Below are 17,322 nucleotides of genomic sequence, written 5' to 3'. Positions count from 1 at the left end.
TAATATCAGCAATCCAAAATACATCGTTTGATAGAAAACGTAACGAAGTCGTACAATTCCTTTAGATTTGATGAATAAGATAAGATTTATGAAGAGGCGAGCTTTATAAACGTAGCGAGTGGTCGTTCATAAAAAAAAAATCTACAGTAAAAGAACTCGACAAATCAACAAAGCCTCGAGAAGTAAGACTGAAATGCTATGTATTTCGTCATCGGCGCCGTGCCGCTACGGAGCACGAAGTATTCGGGACACAATGATCGGGCCCGTCACAGATAAGAAGCGGCCGATTGTAGAGAGTTTCCTGCCCTCAGCGTGGACAGGCTGCGCATTTGTTATGATGACTCAATCTTTCCTTTGTGCTCGAACGAGGGTGCCGTCCCAGCGAGCGAGCACACTCGCCCTACGCATCACGCTTGCACTACGTAACGGAGGCACCAATTAAAGTCGATTGTAACGTCGCGCCTATCGAACAATTAAATTGAAATGTGTTAATAAAATTTATTGTTCAGAAATGAAGAACGCCATGAGAAAACGCGGTGCGTATTGTAAACACTCACATTGTGGACGAAGCTGTACAAATTCCCAATGAGTTTATTAACTTCTGAATGGTAGTCATATAATACGGAAATGACGGAGTTTGTATATCTAATTGTATTATCTAAAGCTGGATTGATCGCTCCGAGCGGTCTCACAACAAACGGGTTTACTCAGGGAACACAACATATTTCACAACAAAAAGACTATAAGATTTATTATGAACAAAAAGCTTGTGTATCGACGCATTGGCCGTCTATGCGCTATTAGACCCCCTAGAGTTCATGTTTGAAGTAATCGATTAAAGGAAGAGAAATGACAGTCCGTCGGTTTATTGGGAACGTCGATTAGTCAAGTTTCGGTAATTGATTATGGTTCACTACCAAATTAATATGAAATATTCGATGCCTGCTTGTAACTAATATTTTTAATAATGATCTATTTGAATATTACACATTTTTGGAGCGTAAACCCTTTTTTGTCGAGTCGGGAAAATCAGTTAAGTATGCATTCTCCGATTGGTAGCGGCAACGGACCAACGTATACGAGTTACCAATGTGCCATGTGAAGTTTTGTTTATCGTTACTGATTAAAAACCGTACATATGTATGGTTATTGAAATAAACTGTACACACTACCATCAACAACCGCTTCTTTTTTTTTTTTTTCGGGGGAAATCCGCCTGGGCAAAGGCGGAGGGGCGTGCCGGACTCCTACCGGCTAAAACCACCCCGGTGTCTCCCCACACGTGCGCGCGGGGTCGCGGGAATCGAAATTCTTCCGCAGCTCCACACCAGTGCTGGCCCGGTCTGTCCAGGCCTCGTCTCCTGCACGGTGTAGTGAGGCGTTCAGCTACCCCGTGCATCGCCTCAGAGGCACGCGCCTTCGTCTCGGGTCCATCGAATAGTGGGCGGGGGCTTTACCATCAACCACCCCCAGGCCAGCCAAATGTACTTGTTAGGACTAGCTTCGCATGAGAGGAGACTTTTCTGCAGAATAGATGATACTTTTTCACTCTACCGTTGCTCTTTACGAACCGGTAAATGTTAGAAGGAGATATTGGTGGTCCTTATTGCTTCATAGCTCGTTCTAGAGCTTATCCCCACGACAAGATTGGTACAGATCTACCCATTCTGGATATTTTGCTGGTGTATACAGAAGCGATGTTTAATAATGACCTCTTTTCAGGCAATTGGGTGGAGGTTTATACTGAAGCTATTTGCTCTAAAGCATATCTTTATTTACTGTTTGCCCCATTAATGTTATTAATTAATTACTGTTTACTGGTGGTAGGACCTCTTGTGTTTACTGGTGATAGGACCTCTTGTGAATCCACGCGGGTAGGTACCACCACCCTACCTCTTCTGCCGTGAAGCAGTAATGCGTTTCGGTTTGAAGGGTAGGGCAGCCGTTGTAACTATACTGAGACCTTAGAACTCATATCTCAAGGTGGGTGGCACATTTACGTTGTAGATGTCTATGGGCTCCAATAACCACTTAATACCAGGTGGGCTGTGAGCTCGTCCACACAACTAAGCAACAAAAAAAATTTTAAAAAAATTATGAGGAGCTTAATACATCATAAATGATTTTTCTAAACGGTTATTACTATTAATTCTGATGATCATTCTGATGATTTATCCGAGCTATTTATACAGACCATAACTGATAAATGACGATAAACGGTACTCATTGATTTCGTTAGTTAGCATAAAAAATGTACTATCATTCATTCGCAATATTAGGCGTCGAGGTTTTTCTAAAACAAATTATAAGCTTGTTTTTAATTATTTAGAAGTAAAATTTATATTGCGAACTATAACGTAAAGATTATTTATTTTCTTCTATGAAGTTAATATCTATAAAAATTTCGGATTTTGGCGAGACCCTGAAACAATTAACACTGTTTACTATTTATTAACAACTAACAAAAAATATCGCCATTACGGTTTTTATACACATTTCATTCATCCATCATGAAACTATAAAAAAAATTGTGAGCAACAGAACGCTTAAAATTTACCTTTGTCTCTTTTGTCTCAAGGTGGATGTTTGCCTCGATGTTGGTCAACAGACTAGTAGTTTTTTACTTAGGTCGTGAGTTCCTCTACCTATCTTAGCTTAACTACTCGCGATACATTACAAATGCATTATTTAAATTTCTCTAAACAATTAATTTTTTATATTTGTTAACGAATCAACGTCGCGTCATACATTGATAGCTGTGATTGGCCAACGATGACGTCATATCGCACGAACCAATAACAAATCAAGAAACGCCATAGTGGCACCAATTGTCAAAATTTAAAAAATTACTAGCTGACCCGGCAGACATTGTTTTGCCATATATAAGATTTCTAGGGAATTTCTAGTGTAGAAAAAAACTAACTTATTGTAAGTGTGTAAGGATGTGGTAAATGAGTGAAAGAGGTATGTAGTGCTGTGAACGATGAGGGAATATATAATAAAAATAATAAAACCTCATTCAAACACATAATACCTCATTATAACAAAATAAAATGTCCAAATAAAAAAAAAAATGTTAGGGGTGGACAACCCTAATCACTTAGGGGTATGAAAAATAGATAGTAGCCGATTCTCAGGCTTACTGAATATGCATAAAAAATTTCATGAGAATTGGTCAAGCGGTATCGGAGGAGTATGGGAACGAACATTGTGACACGAGAATTTTATATATTAGATTACACGAAGAAAAAAGATGGACGCGCATGTCAATTCTATATTTGTAATATAATTAAAAATAATTCATTTTCCTGGCCACCTCAAAATACCTCTAAGAAATAGACGCAACAATATTTATATCGGATTATTTGTTAAGCATTATTATTGATTTTAGGTTTCGCTGCCTAAAAAAAAATAATCGCAAATACTAATAAGTTCAAATCTTTATTACAATCTAATTTAAGGCGTTCGAAATGAATTCGCGCGATCTTTACATAATCCAAATTGAATCGAACTTCATACATCGCCATCACACGCTTTAGTCGTTTTTGAAACAGACTAATTTCACGGACATCAATCAAAGCAGTCGTTTACCTGGAAATTCTTTCGTCAATTACAATGATCGTCTCATTTTGCTTTTTGGGATGTCCTTAATTAAGATTATTTCTTACGCTTATTATTTCGCTCAGAATTGCCACGTCATAGCGTCGTATAAAGTCTTACGTGTTCATAATAATATGAAATAACTTAACCCCGCTAACGTTAAGATTCATTGCGAATGATAAGAACAACATCAATTACTGTCAATTAGCTGTTGTTAAATACCTGTCGATGGGCGACTTCAGCTAACTGGTTGAGGAGACCGAGAGATAATGCTCAGACGCAAACTTGATACGGCATAACCGATGAATATTTAAATATGTACATAAAATATAATTTCAGAATGGGACAGTATAATATGAGAACTCAGTGAGCTAGGGCTGCGCTTAGTTATGAGTGGGTGTACACTTTGGACGGATATGGTGGCATCGTTTAGAGCTTAGAGTCTATGTTTAGTGGTGGTCGTGACCGCAAAGAGGCTGCGTACGCGCAACGCGGCTTTCCCCTCGGGACTCGCGCAACACAATTATGTTATGGTGTCAGAGATTAGTGCGCTCAAGATGCGATACATATCTTTATTGCCCATATTTATTTTGTGTCTACACATTAAAACATAAATTAATTTAAACTTTACAATAATTGTATCCGGTTTATCTGGACGCGTTAACATAAAAACATACGTCTTCGAGACGTAACGACGGTTTTCTCGCGTATCTGAAATCTGAACAGGAAACGATGTTTTGAAGTTCAATTTTAAACGCGACAGTAACAGGTTTTATGGCAGTTAGTACTGAGCTAGGCTGAAATTGCCTAATTCCGCGTCTGCGTGCTCTCGGCAGTTTACAGGCTGCATTAGCATGCGGGCGCGGGCTCCGCCCACACCGGCTATCGCATCCCCGCAAATATATGTAAAATATGCACAAAAGTACCCGGATAAAGTGCACAGATAAGACGAGACGTAATTTGCATTGCCCTCAGCGCATCGCTCGGAACGTTTCGGAGGCTAAATTCACGAAAAAACACAAGAGTTCGTGCAACACAAATATGCGTCAAGAAATTTTGTAATTTTACACATTAAACTAATTTCATTTGAATTTTCAAAAAGAGCCGCCTCGCCGTTTACTGTTCACTATCACTTGTGCACATCAGCTTTATAACCAGTGCCTCGCGCAGTGAATACCACAAAGTAATAAAAACGTTTTATAAGGAGGATGTCTTATCCGTAACATATCTAAGCTTTTCATAGAGATTATAATTTAATTAGTGTACACTATAAAAATAAATAAATAAAATCCATAAAACAAGCCAATCGCACTGGAAACGACTATCAAAGCGTAGATCTAAATCTCCCTTGCAGTATTATAAGCGAAATCATCGCAGTACTGCGGCTACCCAAATTTTCTTAATAAATAAAATTACTACGACTACTTGATAGTTACTGGGCATAAGCCTGCGACGTAGGGCTCGACGAGTGAATTAACCCACAGACACAGCCCACTGAGTTTCTCGCCGGATCTTCTCAGTGGGTCGCGTTTCCTATCCCGTGGTAGAATCTGCGAAGCACTGCTCTTGCTAGGGTCAATATTAGCAACACTCCGGTTTGAGCTCCGTGAGCTCACTTACATGTTAGGGCGAAGCTGAAATAGCCTCTCAAGGCTATCAGCATAGGTAGGAAAAAAAAATACTGGGCATAAGTAAAGAAAAAATATGTTTCGGAGTTTGAAACCAAAGGTATTAGGATTCAATTTAGTTTATGCTAAGCCGTCACGTCGTCCGCGTGCTATATGATCTTGGGAACTGTTGTATTATTATGCATGGAGAGATGTTACGGCTTGCGAGAAGGCACGCAAGCACCCTCAATTTCAGCTAAATTCAACACCCGAGGGCTTTATCCCTGCCGTATTATTGTCTGATCGATAGCATAATTTCGTAATAACTAAGCGTGTTTCAAATATTTTAATTCTGTGATTGTTGCATATACACCTACTTGTACTGTATAAGTTCTATGGTATTGGTCTTCTGGTGATTTGCTAAATGTCATGGGAAAAGTTTCCATTATTTTTTTTGGCACATCTTGTATAATTTTTTCCTTGTTCGTGTTATAGCATTTCTTTGGTTTTCAGAAATAGCAGACATAATTAAAACTACTTTTACAGTTTTATATCGCGTTTTTTTATATTATCATTATATTAATTCCGACATTTTGAATACTTTATGTTAATGTTTTAATGAACACGCAAATTGTATTATAACTTATCCGAAAACTGACTATTTAGTTTTATTTGAAGGAGTAAATAAAGTGCCAAATCTATTTTACATTGGTTCAGTTTAGAAGAAAACAAAGCGCTTAGACAGTTGCAACAGTAAATGTGCCCTCATTCGTCTTCGGTAAATAAATGAGATACACGAACGAAAATCACGAGCTCTGAATTTTTCAACGTCGAGTCAGTCGCGGATCCAGTATGATCCACCGCGACGGACCTTCCGCAAGCTTACTAAAGAATACCGAACTCAAATCAACTGAGACCATATTGTGCTTATGCATAAGAAACATTTTTATTTATTTTTCAATTTCGACTCGTCATGCTGAGATACACTTACTTAGTGGTTTTGAATCCTCTTGGATGTTTCCTTTACTTCATATTCAATTTAGAGGAGAACATGTATTTTTATCTATTTAAATGTCATAATATATCATAAATTAAATATTAATTTAAAAATAGTGTTTGAATTAGATGATAAATTTAGAAATAAATAAATATATATAGCTTCGATCCAATCTCAATAAATCTTTTGCACAAAACCCAATTTTAAACAGCAGTCGATGCTCTCTCATTTCAAAACACACAGTTCATTCTGGTCTCTCAGTTTTATCTGTCATCTACCGATGTCGAATATCGCAAGTCATCGCGTTGAAAATAATAGCAATGGCAACAAAAGAATTACAATGTCCGCTGCCAAAACTGTACAATAACACCGGTCGTATCGCAGGTGGTTTCTAGCGATTTATCGGTGGGCGATGCGAGCGATAATGACGGGGCACTTCTACCGACACAGAACGATGTCGCAACCCGCTCGCCGATTTCGGTCTGCCCGTCGGTCATCTCTAACGATGGACCGATAATTAAGATCGGACGTCGGTATTATTTACGCCCGCAGCATCCTGACCTGCCTTGCGATTCTCTAAAAGTCAAACAAGAACTCGCATCTCACTACGAAATTCTCCATCACTTCGCATTCGCAATAGAATGACCTTGAATTGGCATTCTGTAAACACTAATCTTAATTACTCTGCCTCGAGCGAAGTGAAGTGACAACGAAGTTTGTTTATACTACTACTAGGGATAGCCGTTAACACGCAAATGTAAATCGAAGCTTACCGGTTTCAGTTTTTCGTTGTATTTATAAGCATTCTGTAAGAAAATACCATGAATTTAAGCTTTGGTGTTAAAGCCACATCTAATTTAACTAAAAAGAAAATTAAAAGTCATATATTTATGATATTAATTGTAATTTCTGGCTGCACGCTAAGTTCCTTTGCGTGCACTAGCGAATACCAGAATTAAAAAACAAAATTTTAATTGTTTTCAAAACAATCTCGAGCGGTCGGAAGTTTTTATTTTACTTTTTCTAGATTTTTTGTTACTTTGTGAGTGAATTTAACGTTAAATAAAAATTATGAGGTAAGTAAAAGTTAGTTTTCAGGCTATCAATGGTTCATCCATTTGTTTTTTAATCTAAAATTTCAATATATTACCAACAGATTTAACGAGCGTTCTTCTCATCCGACATTGGTGCAAATAGAGGCATTGATAGACGTTTTGGATTAAAAGCTAGCGAAACAAAAGGTTTAATCGTATCTCAACATGTTCAATAAGAGAACAAGGATATTAAAAAAATATAGGAACTAAATTCTCTTGTCAGATATGATCCATTCCCGGTGAGATATTTAGGACATGTTAACATCTATTTATGTATGATAAATCTATCTACTACGTTTTTATTGATATTCTATTTTAACAGGGAATATCGGTAATTTATCTGTATCTCAAATTCACCAATAACAAAAAAAATATATTGAATTAAATAAATCAAATCATGAACAATTTAGGTATTGCAAGTTGGATTGATGTTGTTGGAATGTTTTTATTGATGCAGAGGTGACTGTATTTATGGTAAAGGGTGTGCATATTGGTACAGAGGTGGCAGGCAGTTCCAGAGTATTTACTAAACTGACACTATGTAGGCTAAAGGCTGCATACTCCGTTTAAAATAAATGAACAAAATTTAGGCATAACCTATTTTATTATATTTAAGGAACTACAACAGATTGAAAATAATAATCCACGTCATCAGAATATTGTAAGGAGAATTTATTGCCAACTCGGAAAATGTATCAGTATTGGAACAATCCCAAACATACAGGTATGTATGTTATACCTAATTATCTTAAATAAATACCTAAACAAAACTTGCATTTTAAAAATTAATATTTATTGGCTTTTTAGCATTGCATCAAGAATCACCTATTTTGCAGTCATCCTCCCCTAACTAAATGCAAGTGACTTCTACTTATTGTGATGCTACTACTAGTAGCTCCAGCCACAGTAGGTCTCATGTTAGTCAAGAGATTGGGTTGTTAGGTAAGTGTTTATTCAGTTCAAAGTACCTATTCATTGAACAACCATATTAGGGACATTGATTTGTGCATAATGCTGTTACTTGTTAATAAAAACCTTTTCTTGTATGTATTCTAAACATTGTATTTTAACTAACCTTGTTTTTAAATAAATTTATTTTTTTCAGCACCTCAACACCTGACCTGCTATTTCACCACTTTTCAATGAAAAGCAGAGTGTACTCAAATTACAACAAATTACACAGTACCAGGATATATAACTTAAACAACCATGGGGGAATAAATAGTCAACAGTCTGCAAGAAGGATGAACTGTTGGTGGAATTAGCATATGCAGCTAGGAATTTTAAACCTGTATTTCCACACATTACTGATGCAAACAAATTTCAAAATTATTGTATATAACTATTGAATAAAACTATAATAAAACTATTTTTATAAATCATTAATTTATATTTGAAGTTACTTCACACTATAAGTAAGCTAATTAGTAGAATTTAACAAAGTAATTCAACATGACCACCATAATGTAAATGTAATCTCATAATCTGAGATTATGGAAACTGGCAGCTCTGCACAATTGCAAATGTGCAAAACACAACACGCAACAGCTATTTTTGCTACCTTATCAGGGTGATAAATTGGCACCCTATGGATCAGCAAACACCTGAATCTACTCTTTAACAGAACTATTGTTCTTTTCACTGAGTTACGGGCAGTGGAATGAAGGTGGTGCTACAAAGCTTCAGGAGTATCTCTCTCCGTATTAGCATTAGCTAGCCATTATTAGCAGGTATTAGCTAGCATAGCATTATCGCCTATTTCTGAAGCAGTAATGCGTTTCGGTTTGAAGGGTGGCGCAGCCGTTGTAACTATACTGAGACCTTCGAATTTATATCTCAACGTTGGTGGCGCATTTACGTTGTAGATGTCTACGGGCTCCAGTAACCACTTAACACCAGGTGGGCTGTGAGCTCGTCTAACCATTTAGATGGTGAAATGAAAAAAAAATTAGCAAAAGGTGTCATAAGGTTGGAACGTTGAGCATATACAGAAAGACTGAAAAGATGTTAAATAATTATAATGGTCATTACTTGCTGTCATTGACTAATCTTTAGTAGATTTTATTTTGTAACTGAATAAAGTTTATTTAATATTATAAATACTAAATTTCACAATAACTTTAAAGCATTATACACAATTCAATTTAACTGAAATGAATACAATCTGAATACATAGTTCATAATACACATTTCGTTTATGGATTACATATCATCAGAATTTCGAAAAATATTAATGGCTTTACAAATTGTACATTTTCTGGCATGATAGCCGTTGTGACAGTAAAACCATTTTTTATTGGTAGCAGGTCTTTTTAAGGCCACCAACGTCCCATCAATACACCCAACAACCAAAGTGATTTTAATTTTTTTACAAAAACTGCAATATTTTGCATTAGATTAATATTGGTACTTTTTTATGAAGAAAAAAAATATTTATTTAGTTTAAACCACCTTCTTCTTTTTTCTTCAGTTTTCCTTCAACTTTTGCCATTCTTGAGCATTCTGCGGGAATCTTAAATATTTATATATAGTTGCTGGGTTGTTCAGAGCCTCCACAACCTCAGATATACACTGGGATATCTGGGACAAATATGTTCTTATATTTTCTTTTATGATTTTTTTGGTAACTTCATTTGCCCAAATAAACAAGGTGCACAGTAACTGAAACTAAGAAATAATCATTATACAATACACATAGTTATTAGAGAATCTAATTTGTATTCTTTCAAGATATTTTTGGTAGATTAGTTTAGTGGTATTGTTTTACAATAATGGGAGAGTTGGATATAAACAAATGAGCAAACTTTAATAATATGTTTTAAAGTACCTATTTTGTACATAAAGACACAATCTTACCACATGGAATACCTACCTTTAGAAGAGTTGAAAGTCCTTTTCAATGGCTTTTAGTGGTCTTCGTCAAAGGGTGTAATTCACACCCTAACTGGTTCATATGATCCTTCGACAATCTATACACTTTCTTTATACTTTTACATAGTCGTCATCTCAAGTTAAAAGTGATAAATTGTGAATTTCGTAGGCTTGTCGACACATTTCACGCTGATCCGTAGCGTCAGCCTTTTCAACAATGTTTTCAATAAAAACATACGCTCCATAAAATATCGATGAAGAATAAAGTTATTTTAAAGTGCAATTTTGTTAATTAATAGTATTTTTTTAATAATTAACAGCGGTTTATAACGTTTTCGTATATTCTCACTCACAACAAACACTTAAAACACTAACTTTTGATTTGACAAATAAAATGATTTTGCGATGCGAAGTTCTTGCCGAAATTCGACGTGATTTACACTACAGAATGCCGTTTCAAACGTCAACTCATACATTTTAGTAAAAAAAACTCACGTTTGCTAGTTCAATTCACCCGCGAGGGGCGCTAGTGTAGATTCGGCACTGCAATGAAATTTACAGAATGCCAATTTGAATACTCACACCAAATTCACGTGCGAGTTTGTTAAACAACGCTTACAGAATCGCACGGCTGAACGCGAGATGGTCACGACTTTTTCCGTGCCGGGCGGGACTATTGTAGCATTTGTTCGTGTTTAGTTTGTCTACTACAGTTGTTATTGTGGGCAGATAGATCAGTTAAGTTTACAAGATGCTGTGTTAATTTATGATACGATGATGTTTTAAAGACCGCTATATTCAGCACGTCATTCGTTGAGAAAGTATAATTAAAGTTTAATATGTCACGGAATGTATTAGCAGAATCTTTTCTTAAAAGCTTTTTTTGTTTGGGCACTTAACAGCTTAGTGTGACCCTTATAAACGAGTCTGCGACGTAATTAGTTAATGGCTAATGGGTAGGCTTCTATGTTGTATGTATGTACTCGAAGTAAGAAAAAACCTTATGGGTTAGTGTTGATAAAAATATGTATTAACTTAGCCATGATTTTTTAGTTAAAATAACGATGACGAAATTATGTAGTATGCCTTTCAATTCGCATAAGCATTTGAAGTTTTTTTTATTTAATTTTTTTATTACTTAGATGGGTTGACGAGCTCACAGCCCACCTGGTGTTAAGTGGTTACTGGAGCCTATAGACATCTACAACGTAAATGGGCCACCCACCTTGAGATATAAGTTGTAAGGTCTCAGTATAGTTACAACGGCTACCCCACCCTTCAAACCGAAAAGCATTACTGCTTCACGGCAGAAATAAGCAGGGTGGTGGTACCTACCCGTGCGGACTCACAAGAGGTCCTACCACCAGTAAAAAAAATAAGTACCAGTAAAATATTGTTTGAAACATGAAAGTGAATAGTTTAATAATAATATTATTTTAGAGCAGCGTTGGTTGATGTCACCATTCCTCATGGCGAGAATCTCGGTAGACAGATAGGATAAATTAATAGATTATTATACCTGGCCCACTGTACTACCGTCATGTGGGATGTTAATTCACCTCCCATTGTCCCAATAGTTGTGTCGGTACACGGTTTCATAGCGAAAAGTTTCGACCAACTAAAGAAACCTTTTTTTTTTTTTCTTAGATTGGTGGACGAGCTCACAGCCCACCTGGTGTTAAGTTCTGGAGCCCATAGACATCTACAACGTAAATGCGCCACCCATCTTGAGATATAAGTTCTAAGATCTCAGTATAGTTACAACGGCTTCCCCACCCTTCAAACTGAAACGCATTACTGCTTCACGGCAGAAATAGGCAGGGCGGTGGTACCTACCCGCGCGGACTCACAAGAGGTCCTACCACCAGTCTTCTAACTTTCGTACAGAAAGCAGTTATCCTTGATACGGTCCGTATTATAAGAGGTTTTCTCACTCTGTAGCCCTAATCGCTGCCTTGTGTCGTAGACACCGCCATCAGCGGAAACGTACATATTTTTAGTATGGTGTTTTTTTAAAAGTATATTCTTAATAATATTTTTTTAAATATTGTATAATTAATAAGATTTTAATAAATATTATGAAGTCGGCGTGGCCTAAAGGATAAGACGTCCGTTGCATTCGTATCTAGCGATGCAACGGTGTTCGAATCCCATAGGCAGAGTATCAATTTTTCTAATATAATACGTACTCAACAATTGTTCACGATTGACTTCCACGGTGAAGTAGTAACATCGTGTAATAAAAATCAAACCCGTAAAATTATAATTTGCGTAATTACTGGTGGTAGGACCTCTTGTGAGTCCGCATGGGTAGGTACCACCACCTTGCCTATTTCTGCCGTGAAGCAGTAATGCGTTTCGGTTTGAAGGGTGGGGCAGCCGTTGTAAATACTGAGACCTTAGAACTTATATCTCAAGGTGGGTGTCGCACTGACGTTAGAGATGTGTATGGGCTCCAGTAAACACTTAAAACCAGGTAGCTCGTTCACAGCACGAGCTCGTCCACCCATCTAAGCAATAATAATAATTCAAAAAAATCAGTATATTGAAGTCTGGTCGTTTGTTTGATTTGAGCTTGCATCTTCACATTGAGGCCATAATATATTATCCCGACTTATTATATTCACTCCCAGAAATAGTAGTCTATAGAATATGTAGTATAATATACAGTACCGTTAACTATAGATTCTATTACATGTATTGGACACTAATTGTTTTGTGTTCGCAGCTTAATGGGGAGGAATTTATAATTAATTATTCTTCAATGCATTTGGTAATCCCTACTACCATTGTAAAACTAAATATATTTACGACAGCCATATTTTATGCATAAGCTTAATTGAGATCTTGTAAAATATATCGCGGGGCACCTATAAAACGAAATGCAGACGCTGAATAAATTAATGAATTTTCTAGAAGCGGTCACGACGCTATGTATTCGCAATTACTCCTTAATATAATGCACTCGTAAACAAGAATCTGATCGCAATGAAAATCGTTATTTAATATCCATATCCAATCAAAATAAGAATCCTCCTCCTCCCTCAGTCGCATTCCTTATGTCTGAGGGTCGTGACCATCTCCTCCCATTACCTTTCTCTGGATGACATTTCACCATCTTCCTCTGTTCTCGGTGGTGTGTATGGCATCGTAGACTTTGGTACCCAGAGTGGTGCGGATTTGGTCGGACTAGCGCATTGGATTGCGTCCACGAGATCTTTTGCCTGCAATCTTGCCAGTTACCATCAACTTTTCAAGATTGTCACCGCTCTTTCTGGCAATGTGACCGAAGAACTCAAAGTACCTCTTGAGGCAGATGCTAGAGAGTCTGGTTTTGATATTGAGCTGTCTTAATATCGATGCGTTAGTCCGATATGCTGTCCACAGGATTTGTAGCATCTTCCTCCAGCATCATATTTCGAAGGCATCAATGCAGTGGCGATCAGCTGATTTCAGAGTCAGAGAATTTATGTGTTAGAAAAAATATTTAGAATTTCGTGATAAAATGTATAAACTTACCAACAATGATTCAAAAAGACTTGAGTCAGACCTTTTTAGAAGATATTAAAGATTTTATTTTTATTATTATCGATACATACTAATATATAAATCTATAGTGGTTTTTACGGATGTTCCGTTATAATTACTGAACCATGCATCCGATTAACTTGAAACTTGGTATCCATATAGAAAATATATGTACTTAATGGATAGGCTAATATTTATATGAGTGTTGGATTCCCAACACCAGTTGCGGGGGCGTTAATGATGAGAATCTCTGTGGGGGTGAGAAATAATAATGTTAATTTTAAATGCCCAGCGAAGCGGACGGGTACAGCTTGTCTATTATAATGTTAACAAAACAAATATCGTAGTTCAGTGAAGACTAATAAATAGTAAATGTGATAAAGTTTAGCGACTTGGCTGTGCCCTTGGCATTGCTGACGTCCATGAGCGATGGTAACCGCTCACCATCAAGTGGACCGTATGCTCGATTGCCTAATAACACAATAAATACAAAAATCAATCTAATTAAACGAATAAAAAAAATTGCTAAATAAATGAAAATCTGTTATTTCGAAAAAAACATCACAAGCATCCTTTTTGCTGTGTTCGTTATAATTTTTATAGTAACATCAATTTTATTTCCATCTTTTAGTATTATTAAAGAGTATACCTTTTTACGCCACAGATTTTATAGATGTACACTAAAAGCTTGTAATTGTTTTATGGCCTTCGTATAATGGCGAAAAGACACGCCGGTATGAGCCGGGCTTATCCTCTATCTATGCACATCGGTCATGTCGTAAAATGTACATACAGCATTTTACATGTATCGTATATTGATGTAAGTAAACCTTAACGGCCTTGTTATCGCAGCGTAACTAGCCTACGCTGTGCTTTGTTTCTTCTGATTGTATTTTGAGTTGATCGTCAATGAATAAAACACGATTTGCTAAATTACATAGCCCATAATAATAAAAAGCCTAAAAAGTTCATGTGAAGTATTAATAAATGATAAGATTTTTTTTTATTGCCCTTGTAGGCAGACGAGCGTACGGCCCACCTGATGGTGAGTGGTTGCCGTCGCTCGTGGATTTCAGCAATGCCAGGGGCAGAGCCAAGCCGGTGCCTACCGCTCCAAGCAGCTGCCTACCGCTCCAAGCCGCTGCCTACCGCTAATACAATAATTGGCGTCTGAAAATCGTATATATTGAAATCAGAGAATCCTAATTTATCACTGGACTCCAGTCTTGATTGAGGTACTTTTTCCATCAACTCCCAGTAGAAGTATTTCAATATAAAAAAAAAATTCTTGCCCAGCTCTTCTTTGGTTTGTTTAACTTTACTAACAAAAACAATAGACTAACGGCGTACCTAATGCATTATTTCCCGGTCCACCTGATGACTAAGCGGAAAAAATAGACGGGGAATTGGCGGCACAAAAACTTAAGTAAATACAAAATATTACAGTAATTACGAAAAAAAAAACGTTATAGAAGACAAAAAGTAAATCAGTTAGGTTTTAAGTATGGTATTTCAAAGTAAATACACTACAATCGATCAACTCTCGTTAAGGACAATGTCAATTGCAGCATGAGGTCGGGTCCGATTCTTCTTACTACGAACCTCGAAGCGAATTCTAATTTTATATGTCTTGAATCGTAGCTTTTCTGTTCACTACGGGCATCCCATTTCAGACAACACAACCCTGACTATTTCTGCCTTGAAGCAGTAATGCGTTTCGGTTTGAAGGGTGGGGCAGCCGTTGTAACTATACCTGAGACCTTAAAACTTATATCTCAAGGTGGGTGGCGTATTTACGTCGTAGATGTCTATGGGCTCCAGTAATCACTTCACACCAGGTGGGCTGTGAGCTCGCCCACACATATAAGCAATAAAAAGAAATAAAAAAAAGAGCTAAATTATAACTAAAAGCTAAGTAACGAGCTAACTAAACCGGTTTCTGTGAAAATATGGTTTTTAGCTATAAGCTTGGTATCGGAACTTAAACACACAATGGAACCGAGATCTTTGTCGGGCACGACGGCCACGGGCCCGGATTCGATTCCCGTTCCACTAAATTCAGGTTAACGTACGGCCCTACGATACTCTTGTTACCTAAATATCGCTTTCAGCCCTTTGTTTGCGATCAAAATGTTCCGTTAACTGATAATTGGTTGCTTTGTCTTCTTTCGTCGCAACATAAAAGGCTACCAAAACCTCTTCCAATAAAAAAGATAACCAGTCAAATAACTTTACCAGTACGTAACATCCTTAAGGCAATTAGTATGATACTCATGATGTTACCTTAGTGTTTAATGGGCAATAAAGTAGATAAGACATGTTTTAATAATGTGATGTGTTCTCTTGCGTGGATCAGTTTGCACGGAATAGTCGGATGTAAATGCGATATATTTACTTTATGCATTTGATTTTTGAAGAAGATTTTTTTGAAGATTTTAAAACGGCAATATTGATAAATCAAAACTAACTATAAACACTAGCTGAGTGTTAAAGCACATTATTTTTGAATATCTTATCTTATACCTTTAAACGAGCAATTCTTGTATATATGTATATATAATCTGAATCTCGGAAACGGCTCCAACGATTTTCATAAAATTTAGCATACAGGGGATTTCGGAGGCGATAAATCGATCTAGCTACAATTTATTTTCAGAAAATGTTGTTTTATTCGTGTTTTCAATAATCAACTCTTCCCGACATCTATTTGCAAATAATAATACTATTTTTCTTAATTGAGGGCAACTAACCGCTTTAAAGAAAAAACGAGCAATGCTCGGTCATCATCTAGTTGTAATTTACGCATCAACTAGGTACGTACTTTAAACTAGAGAAGTGTTAAAAAGTAACTGCGGTTTCGACTGTCTTGCGTTGCGAAACGATATATCTGCCGTCGGGCTCAGTTTGTTTTAGATAATTACGGCTAGCTGTCCGCCCTCGACTGGCCTTGGTTTCCCTCTAATGGCCGTACCATCGTTCAAACGGTGCCAGTTCTGTGACTGCTACATGGGTTCATTAGCGCTATCACTTCACTCCGCACCCGAGATTGTGGAATGTCTGTGTTATCTCTGGACGCTTTTAGTGCTCAGATCCTTGTTTTAGATCTCTGAAATGCTCACCGTAACTCGAAGACGCCTCGAATTCATTTCCCTTATCGATTCTCGACTAGATTATCAAAGTACTATACGCAATCGACATGTTTTAAAAATCATTTAATTGTATACAATTACTTTGCACTTAATTTCGTATTACAAGAACAGGTTCCGATCCGCGATCGGTTTGCTTAATGCAAGATAATTTTGTCATTCTGTACGCATCGCGCCGTCTGCTTCAACAAGCAATTGCCAACTGATGACTTCGAACAAATGATTTGGTATTCAAATCTGGGTACCGACGAACGAAAACATGAGTTGCTTTGACGTGTCGTTGACAGATCCTGAGTGCCGACAAACGATTTTAACTATTTTATGAAACCATTCAATCCGTCAAATCTATACTTAATATTATAAAGCTGAAGAGTTTGTTTGTTTGAACGCGCTAATCTCAGGAACTACTGGTCCGATTTGAAAAAATATTTCAGTGTTAGATAGCCCATTTATCGAGAAAGGCTATATAGGCTATATAA

General features: G+C 36.9%; 1 protein-coding gene and 3 long non-coding RNA genes across 4 annotated transcripts in view; 1 reads left to right on the top strand and 3 right to left on the bottom strand.

The window, feature by feature from the left end:
• The window catches only part of LOC101743456 (cadherin-related tumor suppressor), a 143,496-nt gene that overhangs the window by 25,397 nt on the left and 100,777 nt on the right, over positions 1-17,322 (bottom strand). The gene's annotated exons all lie outside the window — the stretch shown is intronic.
• On the bottom strand, positions 2,312-2,811 carry LOC134199891 (uncharacterized). Its single transcript, XR_009974559.1, has 2 exons — positions 2,558-2,811; positions 2,312-2,422 (listed from the first exon to the last, which is right to left on the bottom strand). It is a non-coding gene; the product is annotated as an uncharacterized LOC134199891 (long non-coding RNA).
• Positions 6,645-8,667, top strand: LOC119629309 (uncharacterized). Its single transcript, XR_005245333.2, has 5 exons — positions 6,645-7,280; positions 7,361-7,537; positions 7,915-8,022; positions 8,106-8,240; positions 8,404-8,667. It is a non-coding gene; the product is annotated as an uncharacterized LOC119629309 (long non-coding RNA).
• On the bottom strand, positions 8,668-10,728 carry LOC119629310 (uncharacterized). Its single transcript, XR_005245334.2, has 2 exons — positions 10,171-10,728; positions 8,668-9,965 (listed from the first exon to the last, which is right to left on the bottom strand). It is a non-coding gene; the product is annotated as an uncharacterized LOC119629310 (long non-coding RNA).

Source organism: Bombyx mori, chromosome 12, assembly GCF_030269925.1.
Source record: "Bombyx mori chromosome 12, ASM3026992v2".
In the NCBI taxonomy this organism is placed as follows: Eukaryota; Metazoa; Arthropoda; class Insecta; order Lepidoptera; family Bombycidae; genus Bombyx; species Bombyx mori.
This window is presented reverse-complemented; position numbering and strand designations above follow the sequence as displayed.